This window comes from Ochotona curzoniae, unplaced genomic scaffold, assembly GCF_017591425.1.
Source record: "Ochotona curzoniae isolate NIBS_2020 unplaced genomic scaffold, NIBS_Ocur_1.0 scaffold_3835, whole genome shotgun sequence".
NCBI classification, from domain to species: domain Eukaryota; kingdom Metazoa; phylum Chordata; class Mammalia; order Lagomorpha; family Ochotonidae; genus Ochotona; species Ochotona curzoniae.
Genome location: NW_024467114.1, coordinates 10,345,009 through 10,358,441, shown reverse-complemented (window position 1 = coordinate 10,358,441; position 13,433 = coordinate 10,345,009). Strand labels below are relative to the sequence as shown.

The 13,433-nt window shown below is 43.8% G+C and overlaps 1 pseudogene; it reads right to left on the bottom strand.

Annotated features, from left to right (window-relative positions):
- Positions 1 to 1,227: 1,227 nt before the first annotated feature.
- Positions 1,228 to 1,742, bottom strand: LOC121145592 (annotated as a pseudogene).
- Positions 1,743 to 13,433: the final 11,691 nt, after the last annotated feature.

Sequence of the window (13,433 nt, the reverse complement as noted above, 5' to 3'; positions counted from 1 at the left end):
TAAATGGGCCCAACTGGAAACTATAATGCTAAGGGAAATGAGCGAATCCCAAAAGATTAGATACCATATGTTTGCCTTGATTTAACTTGTAATTTTTGTTTGGTTGTTGGTTATTTTTTGAACCTGTCATTGATACTGTCTCAACCCAGATGTTTCGAAGAATGGAACTTGCATTATTTTTAACATATTGTTTACCCAATACTATGTCAATTAATTCCATAATGTTGTATATTGATACTGAGGTTTTGTTGGGGCTTTTAACTGACCAGATCTTTACTCTGTTAGCCCTATCTTCAGACTAGAGATGGTCTCCCCAAGAGGCCACTGAACTTATCTGGACAATAAGACGCTGGACTTTATGCTAGATATGTGTTTGCAAGGAATGAATCTCAACTGAACTTGAACTGTGGTTATGCATCAAGGTGGAGGAATCCACCATGGGGGGAGGGGTATGGAAGGGGTGGGGGGAATCCCCAGTGCCTATAAAACTGTATCACATAATACAATGTTAACAACAATAAAAAAAAATTGTTGTTGATGTTATGTTGTGGCTTTTAATTGATTGGGATGATATTCTGCCAGCTCTGCCTTCAGACCAGAGATGGTTTCCCCAAGAAACCACTGAATTTATGTCGACAATAAGATGCTGGACTCTATGTTTAGTATATACTTGCAAAGAAAGAATCTTGACTGAATTTGAACTGTAATATTGCACCAAATTGGAGGAATCCACCATGGGGGGAGGGTATGACGAGCGGAGGGGGGAGTCCCAGAGCCTATGAAACTGCGTCACATAATACAATGTATTTAATATTAAATAAATAAATAAATAAATAAATAAATGGATTTGCAAAACTAAGAAGACAAACTAGGCTCTAAAGAAGTGAACAAACACTATCCGTTTCTAAGAGCTCAAGGTTGCATCCCAGGGATTAACCTGGCTCTGCTTAAATTGCCTGTGGGAGAAACCTCAAGGCTGCCCAAAGAACATATTGTGGGTGACAGAAAACAGCTGGAGACAAGGCCCCTAACTTCCAGTGTCTGTGGGAGGACCAGCATTTAATATATAAATGCACCCAGTTAGTAACAATTCTGAAAATTAGAAACTACAGAGGCAAATAGCAAAATTTCTTTATGCAAAATAGTTGATACTTGGAGCTTTCTTTCTTTCTTAAATGTTTTATGTGCACTCCTGAATTTTTCCTACAGTGCAAAGAACCTGAGTCACTAAAGATATAATTTATTAGCATAGCTGTTTTTATTCATTTTCTCCTCTTCCACCTTTTTCTGGACAACCTTGGCAGACCCCTTTGCGCCATCAAACTTTCCTTAGACTTAGAGTGAGGGACATCCTTCTGGCACTTCTTCAGCCTTGCTGCCTTAGTGATGTATGGATGCTTTTCACTGTCACTCAGGTTGTTCCACATCCCACCCAGCTTCTTGGCCACATCGCCAGTAGAGATTCCAGGGTTTGGTGAATTTGAACTTGGGGTAAAATCCTGAACAGAAAAGGAAGAATTCAGATGGTGGTCTTTTAGGGGCATTTGGTCCCTTTTTTCTTGGCTCCCTTAGCTGGTCCTTAATCCTTCAATTCTTGGCCTCTCAGAGCACTTCCTGGAAATTTCTGAGCAATTCACAGGGACCTCTAGGTTTTTCTCCTTATGTTCCTCTCGACATGACTACACAAAGAAGATATAAGCAGACATTTTGCCCCTTGGCTTCTTGGGGCCACCTTTAGCCATCCTGACTGTATTGTCCACTAATCTGGGCAGTGCAGGGCACAATGTCAAATAGATATTTTAAATGTAAGAAATTTTTGGAGACAACTTCTGAGTAAGTTGAAGTTCTAGACTGACTCTTTTCCTTCCTTCCTTTTTTTCTTTTTATATGATGAAAAATGCATGATGCCAAACAGCATCTTTATGTCTAGGTGAGTAAAGTACATTTACATTGTGCTACAACTGACCTCCAGAACTGTCCTCATTCTCAAACTAAGACTCGATACATCATTAAACTCCAAACTATAAACTCCATTTCCCCTCTTCCTCAGCCCCCAATGGTTACCTTTCTACTTTCTATTTCTATGAGTTTGACAACTCCAGATAACTCAGGTTGCCAAAATCATGCTATCATTGGCTGCTCTCATGTAACATTTTGTCCTCGGGATTAACGCATGTTGTGGCCTGACCCAGAATCCCCTTCCCGGTTAAGGATGAATTACAGAACAACTCTAAATGCATCCTCAGCTGTAATCACTATGCCTTTAAAGACAGGATGAGGCACGGGGTGGGGAGGGGGGGCGGGGGCATGGGTGTTCTAAAAAATTCAAGTTCTAGTATTCAAACCACAGATTTCCTATCTGTGGCATAGCCACAAAATTCTCTCCTCTGCTAAGATATTCTCCATAGAATGCCTCTTGCTTTTACAATACCCCTAACTTCATAAAGACATACTCTCCTGTTTCTCTCCATATATTATTTCTAGCCGGTGTTAATGTGGAGGATGTGCATGCATTATTTATGTCCCCAACACTCAATGTGATAATTTTAACCAAAATAATGAGAAGGAAAAAACTCAAGTTGTAATCCAAACACAATGGACAGGATGACAAAGTCAGTGTGAAAGGCTTGAAAGACATTTCATAAAGTCAGTGAGAAGGATGTGACTTCTGGAAGGTTCATGATGTAAGACAGGCACTACATACTTGCAACATGTGATAATTTCCCTTCCTGGCATTAGGGTCTGCCACTCATCGGCAACTGCTTTTCATATTTTAAGAAATTGTTTGGAAGCTTTGAGTGGTTGGTTAGCATAAGTTTTCCTAATTAAAGTGAATTGAAGTAGGTCCCTGCTAGCACATTTGTGCAGAAATAATGACTGTCAGAAGCGGTTTACTGACATGAAGCAGAATGTGGCCACACTTATCTCTCACTATAGCTGCTGTCAGCTTGCTTTTAGATCACCTGATTTAAATTTTCTCCCCTAAGATATTAAATTGTCTTCCTGTCTATCTTCACAAACCTTTGGACTTGACTATAGCCTGCATTATTTTCACACTGTATCTTCTAGAGCAGTTTAAAAAGATTTTAAAACTTTCCTATCCCTCGTTTTCACTTTATTTAAAAGCAAAGCGATGAATCCTCTCATCCTCTGGTTCACTTCCCAACCACCTGCAGCAGACAGGGAGAAGACGGAACTGATCTTGGGTAGAAGATACACTTTCATATTTTAAAGTGTGTAATCTTTAAAAATATCGGAAGTGGCCCAACAACTAAATCCCCAGCATTCTAATGGCTTTGTCTGGCTGTTGCAGTCTTGACTTGTAAGAGCTGTCTCCTGCAGAGCAATCATTTTCTTTGTCTCTGTGCTGCCTGACTTGGTTAACTGTAGGGCCACCCTGCCTGGTTAAAAGTCCTAGTAGGTGAAGGAGAAGAATGTTTAAAATTCACTGGGTCAAACTTCGATTTTTCTCTTTTCGAATAAATGCATAAAGTAAAATGTACATTTCAGACTCCATTCAAATGACCTCATCACATTACTGGTTGAAAACTTTTCTATCTAGTCTAAAACAATGAGATAACTCATATCACAATGTGACCAGAGATTCGGTCATCTTGTTTTTATTTTAGTAATCACGTTAGAAAGAAGGTCTTCAAGCTTATTTGCTTTTCCAAAAGATCAATCTATTACTTTTTTAAAAAAAAGATTTATATATTTGAAAGTTAGAATGGCAAAGAGATGAAGAGACACCCATGAAGAGAAATCTTCCATCCTCCCCAAGTGCTCACTATAATCAGGACAAGGCCAGGTCAAAACTAGGAGCCAGAAACTCTATCCTGGACTCGATGGGGTTTGGGAAGAACTCACGTCATTGGGTCATCTGATGTTGCCTTCTCAGGTGCCTTAGCAGGGAGGTGGCTAGGAAGCATAACAACAGGAACTGGAATGGGCTCTGTACTATTGAACAAAGATATCCACAGTTGAGGCTGGTGTTTGGCAGAGCAGTTAACATGTTTCTTCAGATGCCTGCATCCCGTATCAGAGGGCGTAGGTTCAAATCCAGATACTGTAATCTTAATTCCAGTTTTTGGCATGCGCTGGCTCAAGTAAAAAGGCTAATACTTTGAATTCATTCTTTTCCCCCAGATTTTTAAATGCTTCCTGATGTCATTTCCATTTTGTTCTGTCTTTATATGTTATTGCTAACCAGTGCTAAGCAGGCTAAGGAGGAAGGAAACTTATAGCAGTAAGATGTTCCATTCCACACTCATTCTTCTGAGTCAATGCAATAATATGCTGTTCTGGGCCAGCCATCCAGTGAGTGGACCTGCTGGTTAAAGATCACTCTCTCATGGTCTTTTTCGGTATGACTGACTTTTTATTTGAAAGTCAGATTTACAGAGAAGAGAGAGAAGAAGATCGTCCATCTGCTGGTTTACTCTCCAAGTGGTCGTAACAGCCAGAGCTGAACTGATCCAAATTCAGGAACTTCTTTCGGGTCTTCCATGTGGGTGCAGGGTCCCAAGGCTTTGGGCTGTCCTCAACTGTCTTCCCAGGGCACAAGCAGGAAGCATAATGGGAAGTGGAATGGCTGGGAAATGAACTGGCACCCATATGGGCTCCCGGCATATGTAAAGTGAGGACTTTAGCCACCAGGCTACCAAGCTGGGACCAAATAAATAAATCTTCGAAAAAAATCAATAACTTTTGACAAATTTGGTTGGCTTATGATCAGACTAATCAAAAAGAAAAAAAGAGAAAAGACATAAAGTACCAACATCAGAAGTACAAAGCAGGGTCATCACCTAAATCAACTTCAGTACTTAGCCAGTTTCCTGAAGAACACATGCTACCAGAACTAACAAAATGGCAAGCAGATCACCTGCAGGAATCATCTACCGAGGAAATCCGCTAACTATTAGCCTCCCAGAACAGAAATCTCTTGGTCTAAATGAATATCACTGAACAGTTAAGGAGGAGTGTATACTATTCCTCTTCATTGTCTTTCAGAAAACAGAACCACAAGGAACGCATTCTAATGTGCTATATGAAGTGAGCACCAGCCCAATACCAAAATCAAATAAAAACTTTATAAGAAAGATATACCACTGAGCAAGCACCTCTCAATACACAGATATAAAGTCCTCACAAGCATACTAGCTGGTTGAGAAGAACAGTAGAAAAAGAATTCTACATACAGCATAGCCTTGGGGGGTTCATTTCAGTATGCACACCGATTCAACACACAAGCATACATTGCCCCTAGGACCCATAATGAGGCAAAGATGTCGGCGCTCAGCAGTACTTCTCATAACCACAGGTACAAGTTAATGAGTGAAATAAGACAAGAAAAGGATACAAGCAGTGTACACATTGGAAGGAAGAAATAGCTGGGTGTGCAGCTGGCTTCTTGATGTAAAAAAAAAAAAACACAAAGCACTTGACACTAGCAACTAAGCATTGCCAGGCTGCAGGATACAAGGCTGCTGTACAATTAAGAATCCTACATGCTTAATTACTTCTGTATATACTAGCAACAATGCAAATAAGGCATTCATATGAGAATTCAATTTAAAATACACCAACAAAATGAAATACTTAGGTACTATAAACGTAATAAAAGTGTACAGATATATTTGCAGAAAAATTCTAATAAGCAGACCCAAAGGAGATATAAATGAATGGAAAAGTATTCCATGCTGGAAATCTGAAAAAAAATGTGGGGCCAGTGCTGTGGCATAATAGGCTAAACCTTGGCCGGTTCATGCCCCGGCTGCTCCACTTCCCATCCAGCTCCCTGCTTTTGCCCTTTGAAAGCAGCAGATGGTTCAAGGACACGCACACCTGCAACCACATGAGAGAACCAGAAGCTCCTGACTTTAGAACAGCTCAACTCGCTTCCTGGGGCCACTTGGGAAGTGAACCGACAAATTAAAGACCTCTCTGTCTCTCCTCTCTGTAAATCTGCCTTTCAAACGAAAAATAAAAGATCAATCTTAAGGGGCTGGCACAATAGATGAACTGGCTGATGCTCCTGTGGGTGCTGGCATCCCCACATAGGTACCAGTTCGCATCTCACTGCTCCACTTTGCATCCAGCTATCTGCTTTGGCCTGGGAAAGCAGCAGAGGATGGCCCAAGTTCTTGGGACCCTGTACCTGCACGGGAGACCTGGAGGACGCTCCTGGTTCCTGGCTTAGGATCGGCTTAGCTCTAACCATTGAGGCCACTAGGAGGGCCAATCAGTGAAAGAAAGATCTCTCTCTGTCTCTTACTCTCTGCAGATCTCCCTTTCCAATAAAGAGAAAATAAGTCTTAATTTAAAAAAAATAATAAGTCTTTTTAAATATATCAATCCTGTGAAGATATAAGCTTCCCAAACTTGGCATATAAGCACATGCCAATCTAGTCCTGCTATGTACTTTGTCAACATGCATAAACTGATTCTGTTTGTGAACAAGCCAAAGACCTTGAATACTGAAGAAAAACAACTCAGAAGAATAACACTGGCAAGACTCAATGTAAATTTCAATAATTAGGATAGTGTGATGTTGGAAAAAGAACAGATACCCAGATCAATGAAACAGAAAAGAACCTAAAAATAATGTCACAAAAATATTTTCAACAGGTTTTTGACAGAGTTCAAGGGAGCAAAGGCAGCAATCCAATATATAAAGGAAGCCAAAATCCAGACCCACAGCCAGGAACAGGTTCTGTGCAATGGTACCCTAACTGCTGGCCAAATGCCTGCCCCATTTGCATTTTTATGTTTTGTTTAAGAAATCTCCTAGGACCAGCACAGTGGGATGTGAGATAATTCTCCACCTGAGGCTCAGGCAGTCCATAAAGGTGCTGGCTCGAATCCCCATTACTGCACTTCTGATCAGCTCTCTGCTTATGGCAGCAGAGGTTGGCTTAAGTACTTGGGCCCCTGCAACACACATGGGAGACCAGGAAGAAGCTCCTGATTCCTGGCTTCAGATTAGCTCAGCTCTGGGCCATTTGGGAAGTGAACCAGCAGATGGAGTATCTCTCTTTTCACTACCTCTTTCTCTTTCAAGTTTAAAAAAAAGGACTCTTTCCCTGTCCTGATATCATTAAGATATTTTTCACATTTTCTTCTAGGGTTTCTAAAATCTTACATTAAATTCTAGGATTTCTGCAATTTGTTTTTATTAGAGGCACTTGGATTTTACTTTTCTGTAAAATGTGAGATAGGGATTCAGTGATGATTTTTGTTTTCTACCCCTTATGAACAAATAACAATTAATTGAACACTAAGATTTCTTAGCACCTATTTAATAATGTGCATAGCCAATCACCCTAAAAATCAATGATTTAGAACAACAGCAGTTACATATTATTTTTCATGGTTCCTGCTGGTCATAAATTTGATAAGCACTCAGTTGCAATCATCTTGAAATTTACTTTATTGAGGGCTAGGGATCCATTTCCAAGATACCTCATCCTCCCAGCTAGCAGAATACGTCCTTAGGGCCTAAATTTCTCCTTAAATGAACTTCTCAAAATGACCACTTGAATGCCTTCTGCATACTGAGTCTGGATTCCCTGAAGGGGAAGCATTTCAGACAGGTAGGCAGAAGATCAAAAACCTTTTATGGCCTGGATTCAGAAGTCACGCTTGGTCACTTCCACTTTTTCTTAGAGCTGAGGTAGTTACAGAGGTCAGTTCAAGTTCAAGAGGAGGGAACACAGACTCTGCCTCTCTGGAGCTAAGTCCATGCTACTTTGTAAGAAAAACCTGTAGGCTGTAATACATATTTGGATGCGGTCATGCCAATCTGCCACGGCATCCTCTAAAAAGTCAGTTCTGAAGTGGGCATTGGGTGCAGCAGTTAAAGTGCTGCTGAGGACACAATCCCAGAACAGAGTGTCTGGCTCAGAGTCCCAGCTCTGCTTCTGATCCAGCTTCCTGCTGAAGTGCACCCTGAAGAGACACCCACAGAGGGAAAACAACACAAATATTCCACAATATCTTTTGTATAAAATAATTAAACGATATCTCCTCTCAGATGACTTGGGCAACTATACAGGGTAAGAGCAGCTGCGGTACCTTGATTGGAGAACCCATGGTTGCCCACTTATCAGGTACATTGTGCCCAGTCTAATGACCCTTAAAATGTAGCCTACTGCCTTACATATTTAAAAAAAATACAAATTATTGGTGGACATTTGTCTACTCATCCTGAACTCTTCTCTGTATATACTCAAAGAAACCACAAAAGAAGGAAAGGGTGGGGGACTGCATGCTTAGCTGCCCTATGTCACAGTATTGAGGCAGTTAAGGAGATAGCGATAGCACAGGGTAGTATCCATGCAAGAGGTTGCTGCTGTCTGGGGGGACTAGGTTAGCTCTTATGGGACTGGGTGAGTCACCAAAAAGCAAATTAAAAAGGAGGCCACGGGCCCGGCGGAATGGCCTAGTGACTAAAGTCCTCGCCTTGAACACACCGGGATCCCATATGGGCACCAGCTCTAATCCTGGAAGCTCCACTTCCAATCCAGCTCCCAGCTTGTAGCCTGGGAAAGCAGTTGAGGACGGCCCAAAGCCTTGGGAGCCTGCACCCATGTGGGATACCTGGAAGAAGTTCCTGGATCCTGGCTTCGTATTGGCACAGCATCGGCCGTTGCACTCACTTGGGGAGTGAATCATCGGATGGAAGATCTTCCTCTCTGTCTCTCCTCCTCTCTGTATATCTGACTTTCCAATAAATAAATAGATCTTTTTTTTTAAAAAAAAAAAAAAAGGAGGCCACCCTCTGTGTTTGGTCTCTCTTTGCCCATGTTTACTTCTTTGCCATGCTGCAATGCAGCCAGCGAACCCTCCCCAGATATTAGCACCAGGAGAGCTGGATTTCCTGACACCAAATGAATGAGGGATAGACCAAATATGACATTGTGTTATGGAGGGGCTTAGGAATTAAAAAAAAAAAAACACTTGTTTTAGTTTTTGATGACTGTTTTGTTCACTCTCCTAGACCAACGCATTCTTCTTCCTTCACACACTTCTTGATATGTCTGAAATTTGCTAGAGTATTTTTTTGAAATAGAAATTTTTAAAAAGCACATTTAGTCTTTTTATGTATTTGAAAGGCATGCTTATGGGGATAAAGAGAGGAAGATGGGGGAGCAGGACAACAGACACAGAGAGATGAGGTAGAATCCTCTATCTGCTGTTTTACTCCCAAATGAGTGCAACACCTGGCCCGTTGGCTGCCAGGGTCCACCACAATGAATCCACTCACCCAATACCCACTGCCAAAGCTCAGCCAGAAGGACGGTCCTACCCATTCTGTTCTCCATATTCTAACATGGCGCTCACTGTCCTCTGCAGACATCCATGAGCTGGCCATCTTGTCCCCCACATATAGCTGGGAATGCTGTGCACTGCACAGGCATCAGCAAGCAAGGAGGTCCAGTTCCAATAGGTTCACTCCAAGGTTGGACCACAAATCCCATGATTGTCCCTGTGGCCAGAGTTTTGAGTCCAGTGGCCTAGTTGGGGAGTCCCTTAAGAAACCTCATCTGAGATGAGCCCAGACCTGACTCGGATGTGCCAGCCAGTACAGGTTCCAGTTCAGTCTCCCCGCTCATCAGACTGCAAACACACTGATGGAGATTGTCTGGTCAAATCCATCCCCAGCCCCATGTCCCATGCGAACCTATGGGTTCTGCAGGCCAGCCCAATTCAGCCTGCCACAGAATGGCCATAGTGCACACTAGCAGCAACTGCAGTCTAGTTGGGGCAATTCCCAGTAACACCAACCAGGTCCACTCTCCAGGCCCAGTTCCTACACATGCCAGTACATACAACAGCTTAGTCCAGTCCGTGCTGCATCTCAGTTGGCCTATCTTGTATACGTCTATGGGTGTTGCAGTTTAGCTCAGCTCATCCTACTCAACGATCCAGTTCATATGTATGCCAATGGTTATGCTGGTTTGTTCCAAGCCTGGCTCTCATGCCCACCAGTGGGAGCTGCAGCCCACCACAGAAATGCCCAGGTTCCCTACTAGACCCACTCCTAATCCCATTTTACACCTTCCAGGGGTTAATGTGCTCTAGCCTGACACAGTTTGCATCCTGTGCCTGCACTTGCGAGGGGATGTTGTGGCAAAGCCCAGCAAGTCAGCACTTATCCTGGCTCCTGTGTGAGCAGCCTGGACCATCCCCAGTCCCAGCTCTCACGCTCCCCAGTGGTTCAACAGGGAGATGCCTCAGGCCTGCTCAACAGGCTCATTCCTAGCCTGGGTTCTTGCATGTACTAGTGGGTGCTGCGGCCTAACTCCAGGAATGGCCTATTTAACCTTGGCATATGCCAACAGGTGCTGCAGCCTAGCTCTGAGCAGCCTGCACCCAGTTCCAGGGGGTGCTGCAGCCTTACCCTGCTTGGCCAGTCTCTAGTTCCAGCCCTAATGTGAACTGGTTGGTGTTATGTCCCAACCCGGCCTGGCCTGCACCCTATCCCAGCTCTCTCACATCTGCCAGTGAGTGTTGCAGATGGCCCACCCCTAGAGATGACCCACATGAATGCCAGTAGATATGGTAGCCCAGTCTGGCCTGGACTTACCCCAGCCTCAGTTCTGGCACTCACTAGCGGGGGCTTCATCTTAACAGGGGAGTTTCCCAAGCTTCCCTATCAGACCAGCTTACAATTGTTGATCTTGTGCATAATGGTGGGTGTTTGGCTCAGCTGACTTGGCCCATCTCCAGTCCTGACCTTCATTGTCCGGTACTGTGGCTTTGCCTGAGCAGCCCACATCTATTCCAGCTCTCTGATGGCTACAGCCCAGCCTTGCCTGGTCTATCCTCAGACCTAGCTCTCATGTGGCTCAGTGGGTCCCACAACCTAGCCCTGCCTATCCCCACACCCACTCTGAATCTCACAAGTGCCAGTGGGTCCTGGAGCCAAGCTCAGTCTGCAAATGCCCAGACCCAGCTTACACACATGCTGAGAAATGTTGCACCATGTTCAGCATGGACTGCCCCCATTCCTGGTTCTTGCGCTCACCAATGGCAGCCACAGCCCAGCAGGAGCACCCCTTTAGCTAGCTTATCATACCTGTACATAGCCACAGACCTGTGTGTACCAGCAGTTGCTCCAGCTCAACCTGACATGGCCTTATACCCATCTTGACCCTTGTCATTTGATAGCGCAGTCTGGCCCAGTCTGGCCTACCCCAATCTCAACTCTTGCTGGGTTGGGGGTGGGGGTGCTGCAGCCTAGCCTTGCCCAGCCTATCCCCATCCGTGGTTTTCATTCAAACCAATAGGTATGATAGCCTAGCCCAGTATGGCTCACACCTCATCCTGGCTCCTGCACATGCCAGTGTGGTACGATTTGGCCTGACCCTATCTGGTCTGCCCCCCTGAACCAATCTACACAGCTGCCGAAAAGTGGAATAGCCTTGCCGCACCTGACCAATACCCAGTCCTGATTTGTCGGCTCACCATCGGGAGCTACAACCCACCAGGGGAGTTCCCCAAATTCCCCCAACAGGCCCACTCTCAGACCCAGATCTCATATGTGCCAGTGGGTGCTAGGCCTCCACCCCCTACTCTCAGCCTTTGTGTGTACTGGTGGATATTGTTCTGGTCCACCCCACTCTCGATTCTTGGGTGCAACCAATTCTTGGTGATCAATTTTTGGATCAGCAAGACCTGTTCCCAATCACAGTTTCCATAAGTGTTGGTGTTGGTGTTGTCATGGGGCACTCTGGGTACACAATTGATACAGGGCTGTATGTGTACCTTATACCAAACTGACACCCCCTTCTCGTACTGACCCCTATACTTCCATGCTTCCCATTAGCTCTCCCCATTTCCCCACTCTCCCCGCCCCTCCTTCCTTTTCTCACTCATGCTACATCATCCTGTTTCCCTACCCCCACCCTGCCTTCAGGGCCAATAAATAAGTATCAATTATTCTAAGTAAAATTGATATTAAAAAGTTTAACAGAATGCCACTGGATCATTAATTACTAATGTTACATGGTAATGTAATGCTGGTGTAATAGTTTACTTATTAATGTTTTGGAATACTCTGGGTGTTGTAATGGATGTAGTTTTCATATCACTAACCCCTTCCCAACCTCAAACCCTCTTCCACCTTTCTGATTCGCCCTACTGCCCCACCCTTCCATTCTCTCATCCCATTTCCTAAAATGTCCCACTCTCTTATTAATAAATCTTAAGGATTACAAATGAAATTGATATAAAACTTCATAGATGATGTCACCAGATCACTAACTGTGGGTTGTATTTTACATATCAGTGTTGTTTTATTAGTATTTTGCAACTTGACTGATTTTCTGGAGAACTGGAGTGCACAACCTGGGTGGTATAATCGACGTACTCATTGTATCATCACCTCCAACTCAAACCACCCCAACTCCCATCTCTCCCCCTCCCCTTATAGGTTTCTTGCATGATGTCATCAGTCCCTACTAACTGATGGTTGTGTTTTAGATATCAGTATTTCATAGAGGAAACAAACTTGTTGATTTGCTTGAGTAAGCAGACACACACACGATCTAGGTTGTGTGACTGCTGTATGCTATCATTACCCTCAATCCAAACTGACCTCCACCCGCCTTCCCACCCTCACTCCTTTCCCTCTACCCTTTCCACTGCCCCACCCACCCTATCCCCACCCCCATCTCAATTGTCCCATCCTATCAATTAATGTCAAGTATTCCAAGAGTTTTATTATGTGATTGATGTTGCCATTAGTTGGTAGCTTCACTTCACAATATAACCTTTTGCAGTTGAGATGCCTTCTCTGACTTCCTGGAGTACTCTGGGTTCACAATCGTTCCTAGTTGTGTGACTGATGTGTTCCTCCTATTACCACCTCCACCCCCCACCTTCTCTTGTTCTTACCCCTCTCCCCACTGACCTTCTAGCCCACCCCACAATTCCACCCTCGCTATCAATTAATGTCAAGTATTACAAGTGAAATCAATACTTAAAGTCTGTTTTCACTATATCACTGGATTTGCCAGCAGTTATTGGTTTTATTTTATGATAGCATAAAATATGCTGATTTGCTGAAGTACTCGGGCACACACCTGATGTGGGGTTGTGTGACTGATGTGTTAAGAACCCCTTCTTCCTCCCCACCCCACTCTGACCCTCCCACCCTCCTGACTCTGCACCACATTCCCACTCTGCTAGCCCCTTCATCTGAGGCTGGTGACGCTGAAATGATAAGGACACAATGTGCACTTAACCACTAAATCTTTATTGAATATTTTGTTATAACAGCAATACAGTATTAGTAAATAGAAATACAGAGTAAAGAGAATACAGCAATAATTGAAGGAGGGGTGAGGGCTGGGGTGGGAAGGTAGGGAAAATGGGTAGGAATAGGGAGGGAGGGTTACTAACAGGGGCAAAACAAGGATTTTTATTCA